A 20,810-nucleotide genomic window follows, 5' to 3' on the forward strand; every position below is an offset into this window, starting at 1 on the left:
ATGGGATGCTGGGAATCGAACTCGGATCAGCTGAGTGCAAGGCAAATGCCCTACCCGCTGTGCTATTCCTCCAGTCCCGAAAAGTCTTCCTTTTAAAAAAATCTTTTAGTTCATTCAATAATTTGCTATAGGGGCAGGGGAGGGGAGTTTTAAGCTGCTCAATGAAGCATCTTGGGAAAGAAATGTGGTCCCTAGCCCAATCTCACCAGGGAAGGGAAGGTCCTGGCTAAGAGCTTGCTGAGGTAAGGGAGTGTGGCTCGAAGAAAATCACTGCCTCTGTCTGGAAAGCACAGAATGCTGTGAACTGTTCTGTGTAAGTGTGTCACTCCAAATCCCCCCTTGAAGTCATTTGAGGGGAAACTTATGTGTATCTCAGTTGTAGCCCAAAGCTGTGGGATTCGCAATTAGCTCGTGAGCTCCCTGGTGCTCGTGTGGGTGGTCCAGGCCAGTCCTCATCCTGAGATCATGGGTTCATGGATTACCTTGTCTCTTGCCTTTTATCTCTCCAACTTATTTGGCATTTCAGAAGGTGAATCTTTGAATGGCCAGGGAGACTGCACAACAACATAAGTTGGGAGTGAGCAAACGTGACTTAGAACTTTGAAGTATTGAGGCCTCCATAAGTGCCTTGCAAGTATTGGGATACAGACAAGATGAGATGCCTCTAGTTAAAAGGAAGAGGATTCCTTCTCTTGCAGTTTTATTTATTACCTCAAACATCAGACTTATTTGTGTCCTCTGTGTGTGTGTGTGATAGAGAGAGAGAAAGAGAAAAGAGAAAAAAGAGAAAGAGAGGAGAGAGAATTCTCAAGGAATTTTATTTCCTTAAACTGTCCATTCTTTGTATGACTGTCTGAACTTCCAATCCCCTTCAGAGTCTTTAGTCCTGTTCCATTACAAAACTTTCTTACCTATCGTTTTGAGTCATTTTGAAAACCACTTAAAAGATGAGTGCACATATTTGAATGTGTCATTTTCCCTGTGTGTCAGAAGTTTTTGACTTTTGGTTGAAGAAGTAAACTCTGAATCAGAAGAGCAAGGTTTTTTTGTTTAATTTTTTAAAAGTGTGTTGGGGCAGGGGGATGTTCATAGATTTCAAGGGAGCAGGGTATCCCTAGATATTGTGAAAAATAGTATTCAAGCCAGATATTTTTAGAATTTTAGAGAAATTCTTAGGTTATTGAGAGGTTTTCTTAGGTTATTAACTTCAATTCCCTGCCTGTGTATTTTTGCTCCTAAAGATACATCTAAGAATGGCTGATGTGATCAAGAGATATGAACACTGGTCACAAGAGGAGCAGAAACTATTACAACACAACCTCAGGGACTTGGGCAGGGCAGAGCCCCAAGGAAAGGAAGACCAAAGAGAGAAATCCACATATCCCTATCTGATTGATAAGCAAGATTAGAAATTATTGATGGGGTCACCTTCATTTCTGTATTATAAATTTATTCACTTTGAAGTCTAGTAAAGTTTATTTCATGGCTGTTATCTGTCTTAAACACAGGTTCCTTGAATCTTCAAGACTTACTTGCTAAAAGAGAAAAATAAATAAAGAGGGAGGGAGGTGAAGAGCTGGCTTACTTGGGGTGGGATGGGAAACGTGGTAAATGTTATTTTGGAAACTTTACTTGCAATGCCGTCAGGACAAGCATGGCTAAATCAGCCCCAGTAGAAAATATGGATCTTGAGGTCACAATAAAACCAAGAAACATCGATACAGAAATCTTTGTATGGCAGAAGTGAGGTCATACCTTGTGGTATTTAGGGCTTGCTTAGTCCTGGTTTTGTGTTCAAGGATCACTCTTGGTAGTGCTCAGGGAACCATATTTGGTACCAGATATCATCCCTAGTTGGCCATATGCAAGATAAACTCCTTAACTATTGTACTATATTTCCTCCTTTCCCTCATTCATTAAAAAAATTAAACTCAGGGCATCATAAACATGCAGGGGATGGAATAATTTTTTAATAGGGTCACATTCCTGCAATGGTATTGTCGACTCTTATGCTTTTGATGTTCTTATTTACTTTACCTCTATATCACAGAAATATCCAATGCCTCTTGGGGCCGGAGCGATAGCACAGCGGGTAGGGCATTTGCCTTGCACGCGGCCGACCCGGGTTCGATCCCCGGCATCCCATATGGTCCCCCAAGCACCGCCAGGAGTAATTCCTGAGTGCAAAGCCAGGAGTAACCCCTGAGCATCGCTGGGTGTGACCCAAAAAGCAAAAAAAAAAAATATCCAATGCCTCTGACCAAAGAGAATAAATTCTTTTTTCTTTGTTTGTTTTAGGGGTCATGCTCAGCAGTGCTCAGGACTTACTCCCGACTCTGTGCTCAAGAATCACTCCTGGCGAGGCTTAGGGAACCATAAGGGATCTTGGGGATCAAACTCAGGTCAGCTATGTGTGCAAGACAAGCACCCTCCTCTCTGTACTATCACTCCGGCCCAAGAGGATAACTATTAAGAAGCATATAGACTTTAGGTGACAATGAATGAATAAACCAATAGTTATAGTATAATGTTCATTTAGGACAGTCTTAAAAGGGAAGATAAAGAAAGGATACTTTAAGTGGTCTCGCATTTTACCTGGCCGCCACTTGCCTTAGAAGGTTATATTCTTACTATGTTCCTAGTTTTAGCACTGCTCTGATCGTATGACTAGTTCATCACTAGAACTCATTCTTTGCCTTAATGTAGCACCTTGACTGGTCCATAACTTCCCGTACCTGGAGCTGCTAGTAACATACCACAGGGGTATAGATTTTAACTAAACAGCTAATAATAATACAAGGATTACATTAAATTATATTAACTAAATGTATATACAACCCCCACTCCCACCCCAAACTGTTTGGTCAATGTCTATTATTTTTGGTACTGTTGTTAATTTCTCAATATTCCCTGGTCAAAACCCTTCTTTATCAGCACAATCAACTGCCAGAGCAGAAAGGTATTTTAACCCTCCCTCACTCTAATCATCAAACCAAAATTACCATTTTAGTTGCACTATTTTACTTCATTAGGGTCTTGACAGAGATGACCTAGAATGGAAATAATTCAGAATCCATTTACAATTTTCTTAGCTACCAAATCTCTTTGAATGCATATTTGCTCATTAGTTTTAAACACTTGTTCTGAACATAGCGTACACCAGGATGTTACTGCAAGGAGTGCTGACACTCTTTTTAGTCGCAATGCTTAATCTGCATTATTTTTTCTTTTAATTACATTGCATAAAAATTTACTATGCATCAGTATTAAAAGATGTTAATGGATGTTATATAATAGTCTGCTTCCCCTCCCCAACTATATAAAGTATACTTTTCTTGGTCTTAATATTCATTTATCTTCAACCAAGTTACTTGATGATTTTATTTTTAAAAAGTATTTATGCCCAAATACTTATTTTATCAACCTTGGGGAGAAACTTCACTCTTAAAGTTCTTGTTGATTAGTTCTTCAGGATAAGATGTGAAAATTAAGGCAGCAACTTTAAGGGCAATTTTAAACTTCCATTTGTTTGCCATTTCCAGGGAGTCTTGACACTTGTCCCTTGGATGACAGCCAAGAGGTTTGGAGGCAAATCAAGATTTTCTGCGTGTTCAGTAGGCAGCAGTGCCTGTCTCCCTGTAAAGAGAACAAGTGGGGTTGCCCTGCCTCAAGGCTCAGCCAAGGCAGGACCTGGAGACCTATGGTCCCAGAGGTGTGACTCATTGTGAAGCTCTGTATTACTAAGGCATTCTGACATTCACAGGCTTTTCTTTTCTTTTCTTTTCTTTTCTTTTCTTTTCTTTTCTTTTCTTTTCTTTTCTTTTCTTTTCTTTTCTTTTCTTTTCTTTTCTTTTCTTTTCTTTTCTTTTCTCTTTTCTTTTCTTTTCTTTTCTTTTCTTTTTTTCTTTTCTTTTCCTTTCTTTTCTCTTCTTTTCTCTTCTTTTCTTTTCTTTTCTTTTCTTTTCTTTTCCTTTCTTTTCTCTTCTTTTCTTTCTTTTCTTTTCTTTTCTTTTTTTTTGGGTCACACCCAGTGATGCACAGGGGTTACTCCTGGCTCAGCACTCAGAAATCACCCCTGGCGGTGCTCAGGGGACCATATGGGATGCTGGGAATCGAACCCGGGTTGGCCGCATGCAAGGCAAATGCCCTACCCGCCGTGTTATTGCTCCAGCCCTTCTCTTTGCATTTTTATTTATTTCCTGACTTTTGATTTTTGGGTCACACCCAGCAATACTTAGGGAGGGGTTACTGCTGGCTTTGCAATCAGGAATTACTTCTCAACAGTGCTTGGAGGACTATATGGGATGCTGGGGCTGGAACCAGGGTCAGCTGCATGCAAGGCAAGCACCCTACCCATTGCACTATTGCTCTGCTCCCCTCCTCCCACCCAGGCTTCTTATATATCTCCTCTCCCCCTCTACCTCAACTACTTTTCTAGGGACTTCTATGGTCATCCCTTTCTTAAACACCCGTATGTCATAAACATCTCTTAGGCTAGCAACATTAGTTCTACTTTTAACAACAACAAAATACTCTGGACAGACATTATCAAAAAGACAGAAAAAGTGTTGGCTAGAATGTAGGAGAAAGAGAAACCTTGTGGAAATATAAATTATAGAAGAGTGTATGAAAATTCCTCCAAAAAGGTAAGATTAGAAATAGGATATGATCTAGTTATTCCACTTCTGGGCATTTATCTGATGATCCTCCTATTCCCCGTCCCCCAACAAAAATCCATTTGAAAATGTGTGTGTGTGTGTGTGTGTACCTCTCCCTGTTCATTACAGCACTGTATTTGAAACAATTAAATGTAAATCCTTGAATGAATGCATTAAGAATGTGTGGTATATAAACACAATAGACCACCATAGACTACCACTAAGTTATTTAAAAATGATATAGATGGGCCTGGAGGGTATCACTCTTAGTGGGATAAGTAAGATGGAGAAAGACAAGTAGCATCTTTCACTCTTGTTAAAGATCACTTGTATCACTTGTAGTCCCGTTGATCTTCAATTTGCTCGAACAGGCGCCAGTAATGTTTCCATTTGTTCCTGTCACGTGCTAGTGCAGCCCAATGATATCTGCTTGCTCCAAGAACAGGAAGAGCCTCAAATCATTCATTCAGGGATTTGATGAAGAAATCTGACCATCTAGTTGGTGGGCGGCCACGAGGTCTTCTGACGTCCCGTGGAATCCAGTTGGTAACAGCTCTAGTCCAGCGGTCATCTCTGGATCGCATTACATGACCAGTCCATCTGATTTTTGATGCCTTTGCAAACTAGACAGCATCCCTGATTTTTGACCATCTACGGAGGTCAGAACTCCGGATTCCTTCTCTCACTTGAGTGAGACATGATATTCCCAGCATAGCTCTTTCGATTCCTCTTTGGGATACCCTAATAGCATTCTCATCCTATTTGCGTAGGGCCCAAGTCTTTGAGGCATATGTTAGTGCAGGAAGAATGGTGGAATCAAAAAGATGTGCCTGGCGTCGGAGGTTCTTCACTCTCTTCGATGCTCTTGAAAGCATTCCACGCTGTTCTCTTCCTCCTGCACAGTTCTGGCACCAAGTCATTCCTCATGTTGATTTCTCGACCCAGGTACACATAGCTGCTGCATTTGGAGATGTTCATTCCATTGAGAGCAAATGGAGCTTCAGGGACCATTTCGTTTTTCATGAACATCGTCTTGTTGAGATTCAGCTGCAATCTGACCTTTCCACACTCGTGGTCGATGTTGGCCAGCGTTTGTGCCGCTTGGCTAATGTTTGGTGTTATGAGAAGGATGTCATCAATGAAGCGAGGTGGTGTAATTGCCAACCATCTATTTTCACTCCCATTCCTTCCCATTCTAGTCGTTGCATGATGTTCTCAAGGGCGGCACTGAAGAGTTTCAGTGAAATGGTATCACCCTGCCGCACCCGTCTCTTTACATCAATGATCACTTCCTTGTAGAATGGTGAGATCCTGTTGGTGAATCCACAGTACAGCTTGTGGAGGATTTTGATATACTGAGTTTGAATGCCCTGTTCAGTCAAGGCTTCGATGACTGCCTCAGTCTCAACAGAATAGAAGGCTTTCTTTAGGTTGATGAACCTTAGACAGAGCGGCATCTTGAACTCTCTTGAAACTTCAGTGAGTTTGGTCACTGTGTGGATATGGTCTATTGTGCTGAATCCCTTTTGGAACCCGGATTGCTTGCATGGTTGTCCTTCGTCTAGTGTTCTACCTATTATATTCAGGATGACACGAGTGAACAACTTGTAGACGACAGACAGCAGGCAGATTGGGCAATAGTTGCCGATGTTGTGGATGTCTCCCTTCTTGTACAACAGAACGGTCCTACTGGTTTTCCACTGAGATGGAACCTTACATTCAGACAAGTAGTGTGTGAAGAGTCGGGCCAGTGTATTGATGAGTACTGGTGGCAGATTCTTCAGGTGTTTGGGTCTGACCTTGTCCGGACCAGGTGCTGTTCGCGTCTTTACCAATGAAATGGCGTGTTGGATTTTAGAAGGGAGAACGTTGGGAACGACATATCCATCCTGCGGAATTTGGTATGTGGGCAGGTGGACATGGCTGTCAAAGTGGAAGTCGTGAATGATCCTCTCCATTGCCTTTCTGGAGGATGTGATAGATCCATCAGGACACCAGAGGGCAGTCATCTTGGTCTTGTAGTTGGCAAAGGACAGGCGAGCATTGTGAATACTTTTCCCGGCTTCTGCGGCACTGGCCAACACTGCTATTCTTCTCTCTTTGAGGTCTTCCTTTATCGAATCTCTGCACAGCTTTGTGAGCTCGGACGTTAGCTTGTGGTTTCCTGAGGCTCAAACCAAACCAAGTTGATGAATGATCTCGAGAGTTTCCGAAGACAGGAGTCTGTTTGTGGCTTTCTCACTCTCGGCACAGACATGGAGGTGCTGAACCAGTCGATCGCATTCCTTATCGATGTTGTCAAGGATGGCATCTTCCCATGTTGCTGCAATAGTGCCAAAGAGCTCCCAGTTGGTGGTCATTCTGGGAGTTGCCTTCTTAGACTTAAATTTTGCAGTCTTTTCTCCCCGCTTTGTGAAGTAGAATTTCGCAAGAAGGAGACGGCGGTCCGATCTTGTTTGGAATTTTGGGACAACAGCAACATTGGTCAGGCAAAACCTTTGACTGAATATGATGTGGTCAATTTCATTTTGGAACTGTCCACTGGGAGACTCCCATGTCCAGTGTTTAGATTCAGTCTTCTGGAACTGTGAGTTACCATGGATGGTCTTGGTCGACATGATGAATTTAGACAGATAGAGAATTGTTAAAGATAAAGAAACAAATGAACAGGTGAAAATAAAACAAGTAAACTTAAGTAAACTTAGATTATGAGAACAGTGAGGTGGTCATGAGCAAGAATGGGTAAGGGCTGCGTAAATCGCATATAAAGTCTGTTGTCTAGAAGGAAAGGATGAAAAAAAACCGTTGGAAGATACAATCGTTTTCAATGGAACGAGGGAGGTGTCCAAATGTTAGCATAGAAATATTGTCTTATAGTACAGTAAATCTGAAACCAATGTAATATTAAAAATAAGATCATGTCAATAAAAAGTGAGCTGGAGAACTAACTTAATGGCTTGAATGTGTGCTTTGCATGTAGAAGGTCCAGGTTTGACCCCCAGCACCATGTGGCTGACAGAGCACCATAAGGAGTGATGGCTGAGCACAAGGCTGGAAGTAGCCTTTGGAGAGCACCGGTTGTGGCCCCCAAAACAAAACAATCAAATAAACATTTTTTTTCTTTTTGGGTCACACCTGGCCATGCACAGGGGTTACTCCTGGCTCATGCATTCAGGAATTACTCCCGGCGGTGCTTGGAGGACCATGGGATGCTGGGAATCGAACTTGGGTCGGCTGCGTGCAAGGCAAACGCCCTACCCGCTGTACTATTGCTCCAGCCCCGAATAAACAAAATTTTTAAGAAGAATACTTAAATAAAATTTAAGATCTTTCCTTGTAGGTATTTTTAAAATTTTATACTATAGGTATTTTGCATCAGAGGTATATATGATACAATTATTATGCTCAAAATCACTTGTAAAATTAATCTCTAATGGTATGTCATTATTAATCCAGTTAAATATGGATTCTATTATTTTAATTTTTATTGAGGGGGTTGAGATGTTATTTTATAATTACACAAAATACTGACTGAACACATTATATTTTTGCAAAAAGGGTTAGAACAATATTCCTAAATGTTATATATTTATATCTTTTGGATCTCTAAATTTGAAGAGTTAATTCTAACAGTAGAAGTTTAATAAAGAGGACCAATGTGGCTGCTGGATGAAGAGAGGGTGATAGGGGTGGGTGGGTTCCCCTGAGAGGAAGTTGGATTTTGTGCTGAGTTACATGGGGCCACTGGAGATTCAGGGCAAAGTAGCACTGTGATCTGAACCACGTGTTAGCAGCAAGCCAGACTAGCGTATTAAAAATAACCTGGAGGTGGGGCTGTAGCAATAGCACAGTGGGTAGGACATTTGCCTTGCATGCGGCTAACCCAGGTTCGATTCCCAGCATCCCATATGGTACCCCAGCACCACCAGGAGTAAATCCTGAGTGCAGAGCCAGGAATAATGCCTGTGCATAGCTGGGTGTGACCTAAAAACTAAAAAAAAAAATAGACTGGAGGTAAAAGGTTAAGAATAGGGAGATCCACTTGGATGTTAAGGATCTAGTGAGAAAAGACAGGGATGTGAAGGTGGTGAAAAGTGGGTGGATTCTGACTGCATCTGGAAGTCAGAGTACTTGGGAAAAGAATTCTTAAGTTTAGAAGGATCCAGGGCCATCTGTAGGTAGAGAGGAGGGGAAAATGGGGAAAAGAAAAAAGAATCACTTTATGAGAACCTCTCTAAGACCCGCAGCCCAAGCAGAGATGACTTGGGTGACAGTGCCAAGAGTCCATGGGACATGGCCTCTGTGTCTTGACTGTTCTGTCTGAGATGGTAGAGTCTGGCTGACATACTGTTAAATCTGCAGAACACTTCGAGCATTTGAAATGACCCCCAAAACTCCAAATTCTCCCAGAAGGTGGGGCAGGTTAGTCGTTCAGGGTAGAGAGGAGACTTAAGGACATTTGACTCATTGTCAATATTGAAATCGAGTTTGAGTGAAGTCAGTCTATAAGGGGTGAAGGTTGGTGGCTGGATCTTTGAAGATCTGGTCTCTGCCACTGCTATGATAGTGAGAAAGAACTATCAGTGTTGAGTCAGATTCCTACTGTGCAGATCCATAATTGGTTATAAGACCAACACAATGGATTGAGGTCAGCCTTCGGGAGCTCATCGTGCCTGTGTGACAAAGGTAGCATAGGGAGGGTCTGGAGAGATAGTATAGCAGGTGGGGCACTAGCCTTGCTCACAGCCAACCTGGCTTTTATCCTCAGAACTGCACATGCCCCCCTGAGCCCTGCCAGGAGAGATCTCTGAGAACAGAATTGGAAGTAAGCCCTCAGGGTGTGGACCCCTTTCCCCAAAAGGGTACCCTGGCTAGAGAGGTTCTGGCCCCAACAAATGGTGAGCATTGCCCCCCACAATCACAGATGCCTGCCCATGCCCTCACCAGCCGGCACAGAGTGGCACCAAGACAGTGATACCGATGCCCTTTTAATGCTCACCACCTAGAATTCCAGTACAAGAATCTTTTTCAGAGTTCTTCAAGTAGAGACTGGTAGTGATGTTTAATCCAAATGGACATGTAACAAATTTTCATCAACTTGTAGTTGGATTATTCAATTAACTTAGACACCTATCGAATGCTTATGAGACACTCTGCTAGGCTCCAAAGATGCAGAGAGGAATAAATCACGATCCCTATCCTTTTGGAGAGAATAGTTTAGAGACAGGAAGCTGGCGCAGAAAATCATCTCTCTGCAGTGGGCCCTCCCTTGTGGGAACTCATGCCTGTGTTGCTTTTTGTGGGGTGGGGGCTTGTCTGGAGGTGAGACTCCAACCAAGATCAAAGTTAAGGGGTTCTTCCTAAAGCGGGTGATGCATAGACTCCGCTGGAGACTAGGGCAGAGGCAGTGGGTCAACAAAGAGATGCTGTGCAAAGACGGGTCTCCTACAGAGAGGCAGGACCTGCAAGAGGTAGGCTGCAGAGAGGCAGCAGGTGGCCCAGGCTGCAGATACAACAAGGCCTCCCCAGGAAGCCTTAAATGCCACCCTAATGCAATGGGGTTTTATTCTGGAACTGCCAGTTTGCCACTTAAGAGCTTCCAGGGCAGGAGTATTAAAAATGAAGAAGGCATGGTGGCTGTGTCAAATACCTGCTTGGTTTAAATTTGGAAGCAGAAACAAAATGTTTCTCATGCAAAATTAAATATTGCTGAAACACATAATATGGAAAGGTACAGTTAGCCCCCAGTCATTAAGGATTTGCTTCCTGTCCTTTCAATTTGTTTTCTTTTTATAAATGACGTTCTAAATGTAGGACAGGATGAAAATTAGGCAACCCCTCCAATGCCTTTTTGCAACTACTTTTTTTCACTTTCCAATGTATTTTGAACAGTTGTATTTTCCACAAAGACCTATTGTATTTTTTTTTAAGTGGCATCTACTATACTATACAAATTACATGTTTGTTCTGTGTGTATATTTGGGCTATACCTGGCTATGCTCAGGGTTTGATCCTGGCTGTGCACTCGGGGAATACTGCTGGTGGAGCCCGGGACTATACGGGATGCTGGGGATTGAACCCAGGGTTCGTGCACACAAGACAAATGCTCTAACCACTGCACTATCACTCCAGACTCAAACCAAACATTTTAAAATTTAATTATTTATTAAATGGAGTGTATTTGAAGTTTTGGATTTTCCTTATTAAATAAAATCAGTGTAGCACCTGCATTAATTAAAAATGCAAATCACATAACTGGGCTTACAACAAAAATAAGAGTCTCCTATCCCAGGGTCTGAGGGGTGGTAGAGCAGGTAGGGCATTTGCCTTGCACACAGCTGACTTGGGTCTGATCCCCAGCATCCCACATGGTCCCCTGAGCACCACCTCTGCACTCATCATTCCTGAGTGCAGAGCCAGGAGTAATCCCTGAGCATTGCTGTGTGTGACACCACCCCCACCCCCAACACACCACACATTCTCTCTCTCTCTCTCTCAATGCATCTTTTGTCCCTATTGTTATTAGTGTCTGTCCTGTTTCTGTGACACTCAGACAATTCACAATTACCATAAACTCATTCAACTGTTTTTGTTAAATACTGTTTTTTGATTTCTTTCAGTTTTGGATCTTATGCATCCATAGTCCAAAATGTAAGATGAGAAATGGGCTTTCTTCTATTTCCCTCCTTGCAAACTCAAAAAGCTTTCGTTTAGCTCATCTTTGCGTATAGCTAGGTATAAAGTATATACTTTTTTTTCTTTTTGCATCACACCTGGTGATGCCCATGGGTTACTCCTGACTCTGCACTCAGTAATTACTCCTGGCAATGCTCAAGGGGCCATATGGAATGCCAGGGATTGAACCCAGGTTGGCCATGTGCAAGGCAATTGCCTTACCCATTGTACTAGTGCTCTAGCCCCAAGGTATATACTTTTAACTAAATCAGTATTCCTGTTGACAATTATGGCTATAGAACTATGACGCAGCATTGAATCATGTAGGTTTGAGTGATTATATTAACTTTCTCACATACTTTTTTTTTCTGTGCCAGAGCCCTAATTCTCCTCCCAGACTTTATCAAACTGAGATACCTCTCTCAGTGTATTCAACATATTAGGTGTTCTAAGCACCTCCACTTCTTTTTTTGGAAGAATCAAAGCCCTTGGGGGTGGAGTGATAGCACAGCCTGTAAGGCATTTGCCTTGCATTCAGCAGACCCTGGTTCGATTCCCAGCATTCCATATGGTTCCCTGAGCATCACCAGGAGTAATTCCTGAGTGCAGAGCCAGGAGTAACCCCTGTGCACCACCAGGTATGACCCAAAAAGCAAAAAAAAAAAAAAAGAAAGAAAAAAGAATCAAAGCCCTTTTTAGGGGTTCAACCCTGGTCTTGTTAAGAAGCTGCTAACTGCCATGTAGAATTTCTAACCATCATCATGAAAATTTCCCCTCTTCTTTCATGTCTCAGGGCTCTTGTATCTTCATGATCATATTTCATATTTGCCTTCATTTGAATCACTCTTTTGTTTTGATGGTTTTGTCTCGAGCAGAAGCCTGAGAAATATCTTAAGGATTTTCACAAAAATTTTGGGAGGTAGAATTCAAGACTCAATTGATTAGAAATAGAGTAACAAGTGAGGGAGAAATAAATAACCCCAAGTCTTTATCTGATATACTTAAAAGACTGAGTATGGGGATTGGAGTGGGTTTGAGGGTGGAATGAGATGTGGTACGCTTGCTTACTGGATGTTTGGGTGCAGCAGAATTTTAGAAGAGAGCTTACAGGATGCAGATACTGACTTTGCAATTGTCTGGACATGGCTACTCAAGTATGAGAATAAATGAAATCTGTTGAGGAAGAGTGGAGAATGAGGGCAAGAGTCCGCTAGAGATAAAGGCCAGTTACATATGAATGATGAAAGGGTGAGCAGGGGAAGAGTTCCTGAGGAAGGCTGGGAAGAAACCCATCAGGTGAGAAACATGGAGAAGTTCAAGCCAATGGGTGATGAGATAGATCATGAGGAGGTACAATATACAACAGAATTTTAAGGAGGGAGGTATATGAAAATCAACAGCCAAATGAGAAAAAGATGAAAATTCTCACTGCAATCCTGTAAAAGTAAAAACTGAAAACAAACTTTAACATCCTCCAGGGAACACTTTCTATAAATAATGGTCCATACAGTCACTGGGATAGGAGGCCCCTATTAAAAATGGCACAGATTTATGCTCAGAAAAAGCAATGCAAGTTACTGGAGAATGAGTATTATATGTTCCATTTTATGTAAATCTCTATGCACATAGCCATCTGCTTATGCACATCGGCATAGACTAGAGAGATATTTGGAAGACTATTCACCAAAATGTTAATGGTGATTATCCCTGGAAGAGGAGGTTGGGGGTAAATTTTACTTTCTTCTTTGCATTTTAAGTATTGCTTAAATTTGTTACAATAATTATGTAATTTAAGAAAATTAAGTAGTATGTGTGAAGACAGGGAATATGTAGGGACTATCTCTATTTTTTCTCAATTTTTCTGTGAACTACAAATTGTTTTAATAAGGTCTAATACAAATGAAAATAATAAAGTTTTTTTTTAAAAAGAAAAGGTTAATGATATTTAGATACTCTAAAGTAGGAACAGAAGGTCTTTTAGAATGGGCTTATAAATAATAAGATACCAATGATCTTGATTGAGACAGAAGAGTGGGAATTGGAGTGATAGGTAGAGTTAGACAACAACTTTATTTTTTCCCTCTAACACTCCCCTCCTAGACTCATTCTGAGCACTGCTGCTGGGAAATGTCCCCTGTACCACATCACCTTTTCATTCCCTTCCCACGCAGCCCTGGAACTCTGAGCCAGCAGAGCTTAAATAGCCTTTTTTTGACCTCCATAACCTTAAATCAATCTCACTTCCCTTATCTGACTACTTTTTCACACAAAAAAATATGAAAGATAGTTTAAATGTGTATATATTGAGTATATACTACAGTTGAGGTGGTCTTCAAATCATTGAGCATGAAGGGAAAAGTTCATTATGGTAGTTATAAGCCAATGGAAAGCAGAGACTTGTAGAATGGTTATGATAGTATGGAACAATTTATTTATGTGTAGCTGTATACCGCCCCTCTCCATTAGTGCTGATTTGCATCTACTGTTGCTTCTGTAGTCCCTCCCTCACGTTTTTGCTTTTTAATTTATTCTTATTAATTTTGGGTCCACACCCAGATGTGTTTAAGGGCTTATTCTTGGCTCTATTCTCAGGATCACTCTTAGCAGTGCTCAGGGGACCATCTGCAGTGCCAGGGATTGAAGTTGCATTGCCTGAATGCTAGGCAATCACCTGAACCCAACCTAAACCACCTCTCTGTTAATAGGGATCTGGCAAGTGTTCAAATGGCTGCAGCACAGGAGGCCTTGCAGCGGAAAAGGAGACGAAGTGGGTCACAGCAATGGTGCCTCGTGTTCAGGAGAAGGACGGGGGATTCCTCTCTGGGTGCTGGGGAGGCACCATGGAATTCCAGGGGCGGCAATGGAATAATCCAGTGTAGGACAGGAAAGACCACTGCAGTGGGTTTATGGAGGGAAGATAAAAAGCCGGTGCCAGCAGAAGCAAGGAGAGCTGTGGGGGAAGAGTAAAGGGACAGAACCCTGGCAAAGTCTAAAACAGAAAAAGGCCTTAATTAACATCTTCAGGTACTTTTAAATACCTGAGTCCTCCCAACAATTTTTTTCACCCCATAAACAGTTAACATCATATTTTATTGTTATATCATAGGTCAAGTGCAAACTTCACATCTTCTTTTATTGAAAAGCCAGAACCAATTATTCCTGGGTCTGCACTCAGGAATCTTGGTGGTTGGTGGTGTATGGGGGACCATATAGGATACTGGGGATCGAACCTGTGTCAACCATGTGCAAGGTAAGCTCTTACCTTCTGTACCATCGCTCAGGCCCCTTGACACATTTTTTATGAGCTGCAGAGAACTTTTATTACTGCTTCATCTTTTTGGTCATTTAATACCACGCATTCTTAGTCAGCTATTTGCATGCATGGATGAACAGACACACAAGCTCTTCGAGTTAACCATAGCTTTGGAGCCATGAAAGTTCTTAGCACAGGAAACTTTGTGAGACATGAAGCCAGAGCACCATAATGCCTGCTGAAACTAATTGTGTTGCCTCTTGTCAATGAGTCCATTTAAAGTGAGGCAAAACTTTGATGTGGTGATTTTAAAAATATTCAAATGCAATCTGTCAAGTCACATGAATTATGAGGGGTGGAAAGGTCAGGGGTGACAGACTATGGTTATGTACTAAGAATTCAGAAAAATCGAATTTAAAGTGATGAGAGAAAAAAATCTGAGAAGAAACTGGATGATAGAACCTAATCAAGATAGCACATGAAACAAATAAGCCCAAACTCAATTATCATGCAAGGCAGAGACTAAAAGCTCAATTATTATTCAAGACTATAAAAGCACAAGTGTGTGCTATGTTGGGGTGGCATTATGAGATGGTGGTTAAAGGAACAATTGCAAGAATGAATATGTAAACAGCAATATGACCTTGCAGAAGCTGAGAAGTCATCTTCATGCTGCATGTGATATTAATGGTGCCCTGACAAGGACATCACATTTAGCTTTTCTCTTAATATCTAAAAGGAAATGTGCAAACATCACTGAGCCCTGTTTCCCAGTTTCTTTCCTTCTTAACATTAGGTCAGGAGAATGTTAATGGATGTGCCATTTTTAAGGCAGTTTAATGAAACTGGAAAATGTTGTTATAGGAGACCCTGAAATCTTTTGATTAAAACGATGTGAAGGGCTTATGAATAGGGTTGAAAAGAGAAAGGATTTTTCTTTTCCAGGAGTAAAGTAAAACCGAGGGAAGAATAAGTGGCTTTAAGTTGTAGGAGGGTGATTATAAGCTGGGTACATTGCAGCTGCTTTATCACCATAAAGGCAGAAACTGACAGACTGCTGCCAGAGAGAGGAGTAGGAGATAGGCTGCTTTGTGAGGGTGCAAGAGGAAAATATTCAATTATTATTGTGAAAGGATGATCATCTTTGAACACATGATTGGAAAGACAGAAACCATTTAAGGATGATTTATGTGTCTTACTGCCTGATGTTCCCAGCAGGTGACCCTTTGCGATTCTTGCTTTCTCTAGAATTCAGTGAATCTGGTCCTCAGGATCCTAGGATGAGGGGATGTGGGGGGAGGGGATCTGATAATAAAAAGTCATGGTTCCATCTCTACCTCTGAGCCAATCTCCTGACCCTTCTGTAAAATGACGAGTATGATTTCTCATAGAATTCTATGAGAAATGTCCCCCAGGATTAACTCCACGATGCTTGTAAGGAGCTCTGAGCTGCCCAAGAGAAAAACACTAAAACTATTTACACAAATAGGTTGAACCCCAGGCAATTGCTGGCATCTGACCTTTCAGAACCTATTAAAATGGCAATTTCCTCTGGCTTAAGTGGAATAAAATTCATCATCAGTTGAGCTTGCTGTGTGGCAGGCATGAGCTGGTTTTGAAGATTTAGAGATGAATAAGACATTGGCCTTGCACCACGGTGCTCTCAGACCCAGGAGAGACTTGGACACTTGAATGATACATTGCAGGCCAGTGAATGCGGCCTCCCATGGGGAGGACTGTGAGGTGCTGCTGCTGACAGGGCCTGCCCTTATGCTGGGCCTGGAGCCAGCTATGGTGGCTTGGTAGAAGACATCATATTACTTTAGGCAGAGTTTTGCAGCATGAGGCCTCCACCAGGTGGGAAGGACCATTCCAGGCAGAGAAAATATGGTGGTGCAAGAATAGGCATATAAAAAGCCTTACTGAAGGGAAAAAAATAGCCTCTTAAATGTTAAGTAATATTAAGATAAGAAGGCATTAATTGAACCCTGTGTCAGTCATCTCTGGTAGACTGTCCTCTTGTTGGATATTACTTAATTAACATTCATCATATTTTGTTCTTGTTTAATAGGGATCTGGCAAGTGTTCAAATGGCTGCAGCACAGGAGGCCTTGCAGCGGAAAAGGAGACGAAGCAGGACACAGCAACAGTGCCTCGTGTTCAGGAGAAGGACAGGGGATTCCTCTCTGGGTGCTGGGGAGGCACCATGGAATTCCAGGGGTGGCAATGGAATAATCCAGTGTAGGACAGGAAAGACCACTGCAGTGGGTTATGGAGGGAAGATAAAAAGCCGGTGCCAGCAGAAGCAAGGAGAGCTGTGGGGGAAGAATAAAGGGAGAGAACCCTGGCAAAGTCTAAAACAGAAAAAGGCCTTAAGAAATTGCCATAAGTTCAATGAGATCAAAACTGGATCTAGAAGTTGGTTAATGATTTTAGCAAGAGCAGTTCTTTTTTTCTGTTTGGGTCACACCTGGCAATGCTCAGGGTTCACTCCTGGCTCTGCACTCAGGAATTACTCCTGGCATTGCTCAGGGAACTATACAAGATGCCACAGATCAAATCCAGGTCGACCTCATGCAAGGTGAATGCCCTACTCACTGTAATATCGCTCCAGTTCCCGGAAGAGCAGTTCTGGTAATCACATTCACTCGAATCAGAGCTCAAAGCAGAAGGAGGTAGTATTAATGAATATACTTCCAAGTGCTTATTTTTGTTTTGTTTTATATTTCGGGCCACACCTGGTGATACACAAAAGTTACTCCTAGCTCTGCGCTCAACAAACACTCTTGGATATTCTTGGGGACCACATGGGATGCTGGGATTGAACCTGGGTGCAAAGCAAATGCCCTACCCACTGTAACATCTCTCCAACCCTCCATCTGCAAGTACTTTAAAGAAGACTGATGGGGCTGGGGAGAGAGGTCAAGTGGCAGAGCAATCCCTAGCATATATGAGGTTCTGCGTTTGATCCCCAGCATCTCATGGCTAGACTGAACTTTTCTGGGAGTGGCCCCTCTGAAGAAAAGACAAGAAGAGGAGACCCTAATGAGAGGTCTCTGCAGAACTGAAGGAAAGGGGGAAGTTTTATGATGTTGTGTGAAAGTCTGGTGGTGAGTCTTGAGCAAGTGTGAAACTGAGAGCAAAACCTCAGGTAAGGTCATAGGGAGGGAAGAAGTGATGATTTCACACGCACAAAGATCTTCTTTCTTTCTTCCAGACCAAGAGGAAGAAGACAAGGATAGACTCAGATATCAACCCATGTGACAGAGAGGCTGAGCAGACAAGAAGTGAACATGTTTGAACTTGTTCTCTCTATGGGCTGGGGTGAGAGCTGTGGAAGATAGCTAGAATTGGGGTGCTTGATGAGATGGCTGTTGAAGGTTGACCTGGTGCCAGGAAAACTTACCAACTTGAACTGTGAGCCTTGTAGAGGCTGGAAACCACACACAAAGATGACTGTAATTTTTCTTTATTTATTTTATCCACGTAGGGTTGGGCAGCATCAGCCAACACAGAGTAGATTTGGAGATGAGTGAGTCCCATGAGATGTGGTGAAAGAAAAGTGAGTTGAGGGAGAAGGTGACCTCATTAACCTTCAGGATCTGGGCACACAGAAAAGGAGATGAAATGTTTTAAGTTGAAAGTGTATTTTATTTGGAGGGAGGGGTGTGGCTGCACTTCATGGTGCTCAGGACTTCCTCCTGCCTCTGAGCTCAGGGCTCACTCCTGGAGGTGCTCAGGAGACCATATGCAGAGCTGGGGATCAAACCTGCATTGGCCATAAGGCAAGAACCTATACTATCTCTTTTGCCCTAGTTGAATGAACATTTAATACATTTAACCTATTACCTAACCTACTGAACACCCTAGCTGAGTCCAACCTGTCTTAAACAAAATGCTCAGAATGAATTGATGAGCTTGCACTTGGGCAAAGATCTTTGAAAGCAAAGCCTATTTTTCTAATAAGGTGTCGAGTGTCTCATGTAATTTATTGAACACTGCACTGAAAGTGCACAACACAATGGTTCTGTGGGTCCTTGCCATGAGCAGGCACAGCTTTAAAGCACACTGGGCCCAAAGAATGCTTGATATATTGAGCTAAAATGAATTGTTGGAAGAGGGGGATGTTCTGGCAAGAGAGCCATCAATGTTTTTCTTTCCTGATGAGCTTTTAGAATTGCTGGCAAATGGCGTGGCTGATGGGGAGCTCAGTTCACCAACTCCGCCCAGCCTCATGAGCTAATATCATGCTATGTATTTCCAATCTTGGAGATGATCAGAATCAAGAACTGAAGTATGGGGACTGGATAGATAGTACAGCTGTTAAAGCATTTGCCTTGCACATGGCTGACATATGTTCAATCCCTGGCACTACATATGGTACCTCTGAACCTCCCAGGAGTGAACCTTGAATGCAGAGCCAGGAGTAAGCTCTGAACAGCACTAGGTATGGCCCTAAAATAAACAGAATTCAAATTGAAGTGTGGTTCCTATTGACTGCCTGCTTATTGCCTTCACAGCCCTGAGCATCATTAAACCTTCCACTGATAACCAGCAGATAATAAGGTAGTGGGGGAGGGAAGACATTGGACTGGAGGTGACAAAGGTCCAGGGAGGTCATAGGCATGTTAGCAGGGGGAGGGTACGTAACTTATACACCAATATCGGAACTTTGAACGCTAGTGAAGCTTTATTATCTAAACTATAATAATGTAAAAAGGAAAAAAGATAAAAAGGAAAGGAAACTGTGGTCTCTACACAGTGGAATACTATTCGGCTTGGAGAAAAGGTGAGATTTTGCATCTGCTTCTACTTGGATGACATTAGAACATGTCATGCTGAGTGAAGTGAGTCAGAAAATAAATGGTCTTACTCAGATGCACAGAATAAAGAAACAAAGAAATTAAACAGTCTCCCCTGGAAACAAATGCAGAGACATGACCAATAGAGGCTGAAACTGAGGCTGGGGAGAGTGGGAAGGGACCATGAACAACAGTGGAAGGATCTGGAATCATTGGTGTAGTGCCCAGCCACTATGAAATAACAGCTTTGGTATTATTGAAACTAGGATGCCACAATTTAAAAAACAGTCAAAATAACAACAGCAACACAGCACTCTTTGGCCCCGGGAGTGATGACCAGATCAGGAAACATACACTGAGGTCTCATGAGGGGAAGAGGGGCCTTCCCAAGCAGATATGGTTGTAGGGGGGAACTGAACTCAAAGTCTTGGCTGTGGAGTACCCAGATCACAATAAGATCATGGTGTGGTTGCAAGAATGAAGTGTTCAAGTGAGGCCTGAGACAAGGACCCCAGCTGATTAAGAAACTTTTAGGCAAAACAGCTCAGGGATCAGGGAAGATACCTTGTTTGTAAAAGGAGTTGATCCCACATGCTCTCCCCATCCCCAGAGCCATGGTGTGCCCCCTGGTGACCCCCAGCACTAAAAGGCCTGAGCATTGAACCTTCCTGCCTGGTTTGCTGAGAGTGGCACCTGAGCCCTCAGGGATAGAATCTGGGAGTTCCTCATCCCCCAAATAAGGAGCTTCCAGGCAGGTGTGAGATATTGGTCTTGTGCAAAAGTATTAGCTTGCTCAGGTTAGTGGGCGAGTTGGGAACTAAAGAAATCATGGATCAGGTGCTAAATTGTTTAGAAAAACATACTCAATGTTAAATTCAGGCTCCCTTGAGAAATCATCATCAGACAGTTGGTTTTATGTGCATCATCTCCTAGGTACTACTTATGCCTTTTCCTTTCACTGGATGGATTCCAAACACCCTTCTCCTTATGTAAATCTACTGGCCCTCTTCTCTCACTTGCCCTTCTCTGATTTCTTCAGCATCAGCTGGCCTGAGGCTGGTGGGCAGTTCGTGAATAAGTGCCCTCTATTGTTGCCAATTACCATTTACCTGCCAGAGGGGTTGATGCCAACTGAAGGGACCCCAGATTTCCTGTCCTCTAAAAATGGACATTTCAGAGCCAAGATTCAGTTTCTCAGCATCCTTCCAAAGAGGTTTCTTTCTTCTTTAATCTTCCCACCCCCACACAAGAGGAAGATGTCTGGCTGCCAACCCATTCTGTTCCTGCCAAAGCTGCTTGACAAGTTCAACATGAGCAATTTGAAATAGATTTTTCATTATTATAACATATCAAACACTCAGCCCGCAGAGAAACAGTGCAGTTTACCAGAGTTTTATTTGCGGGGAGCGTGGCTCCCCACAC

Source organism: Sorex araneus, chromosome 1 (genome assembly GCF_027595985.1).
Source record: "Sorex araneus isolate mSorAra2 chromosome 1, mSorAra2.pri, whole genome shotgun sequence".
NCBI lineage: Eukaryota > Metazoa > Chordata > Mammalia > Eulipotyphla > Soricidae > Sorex > Sorex araneus.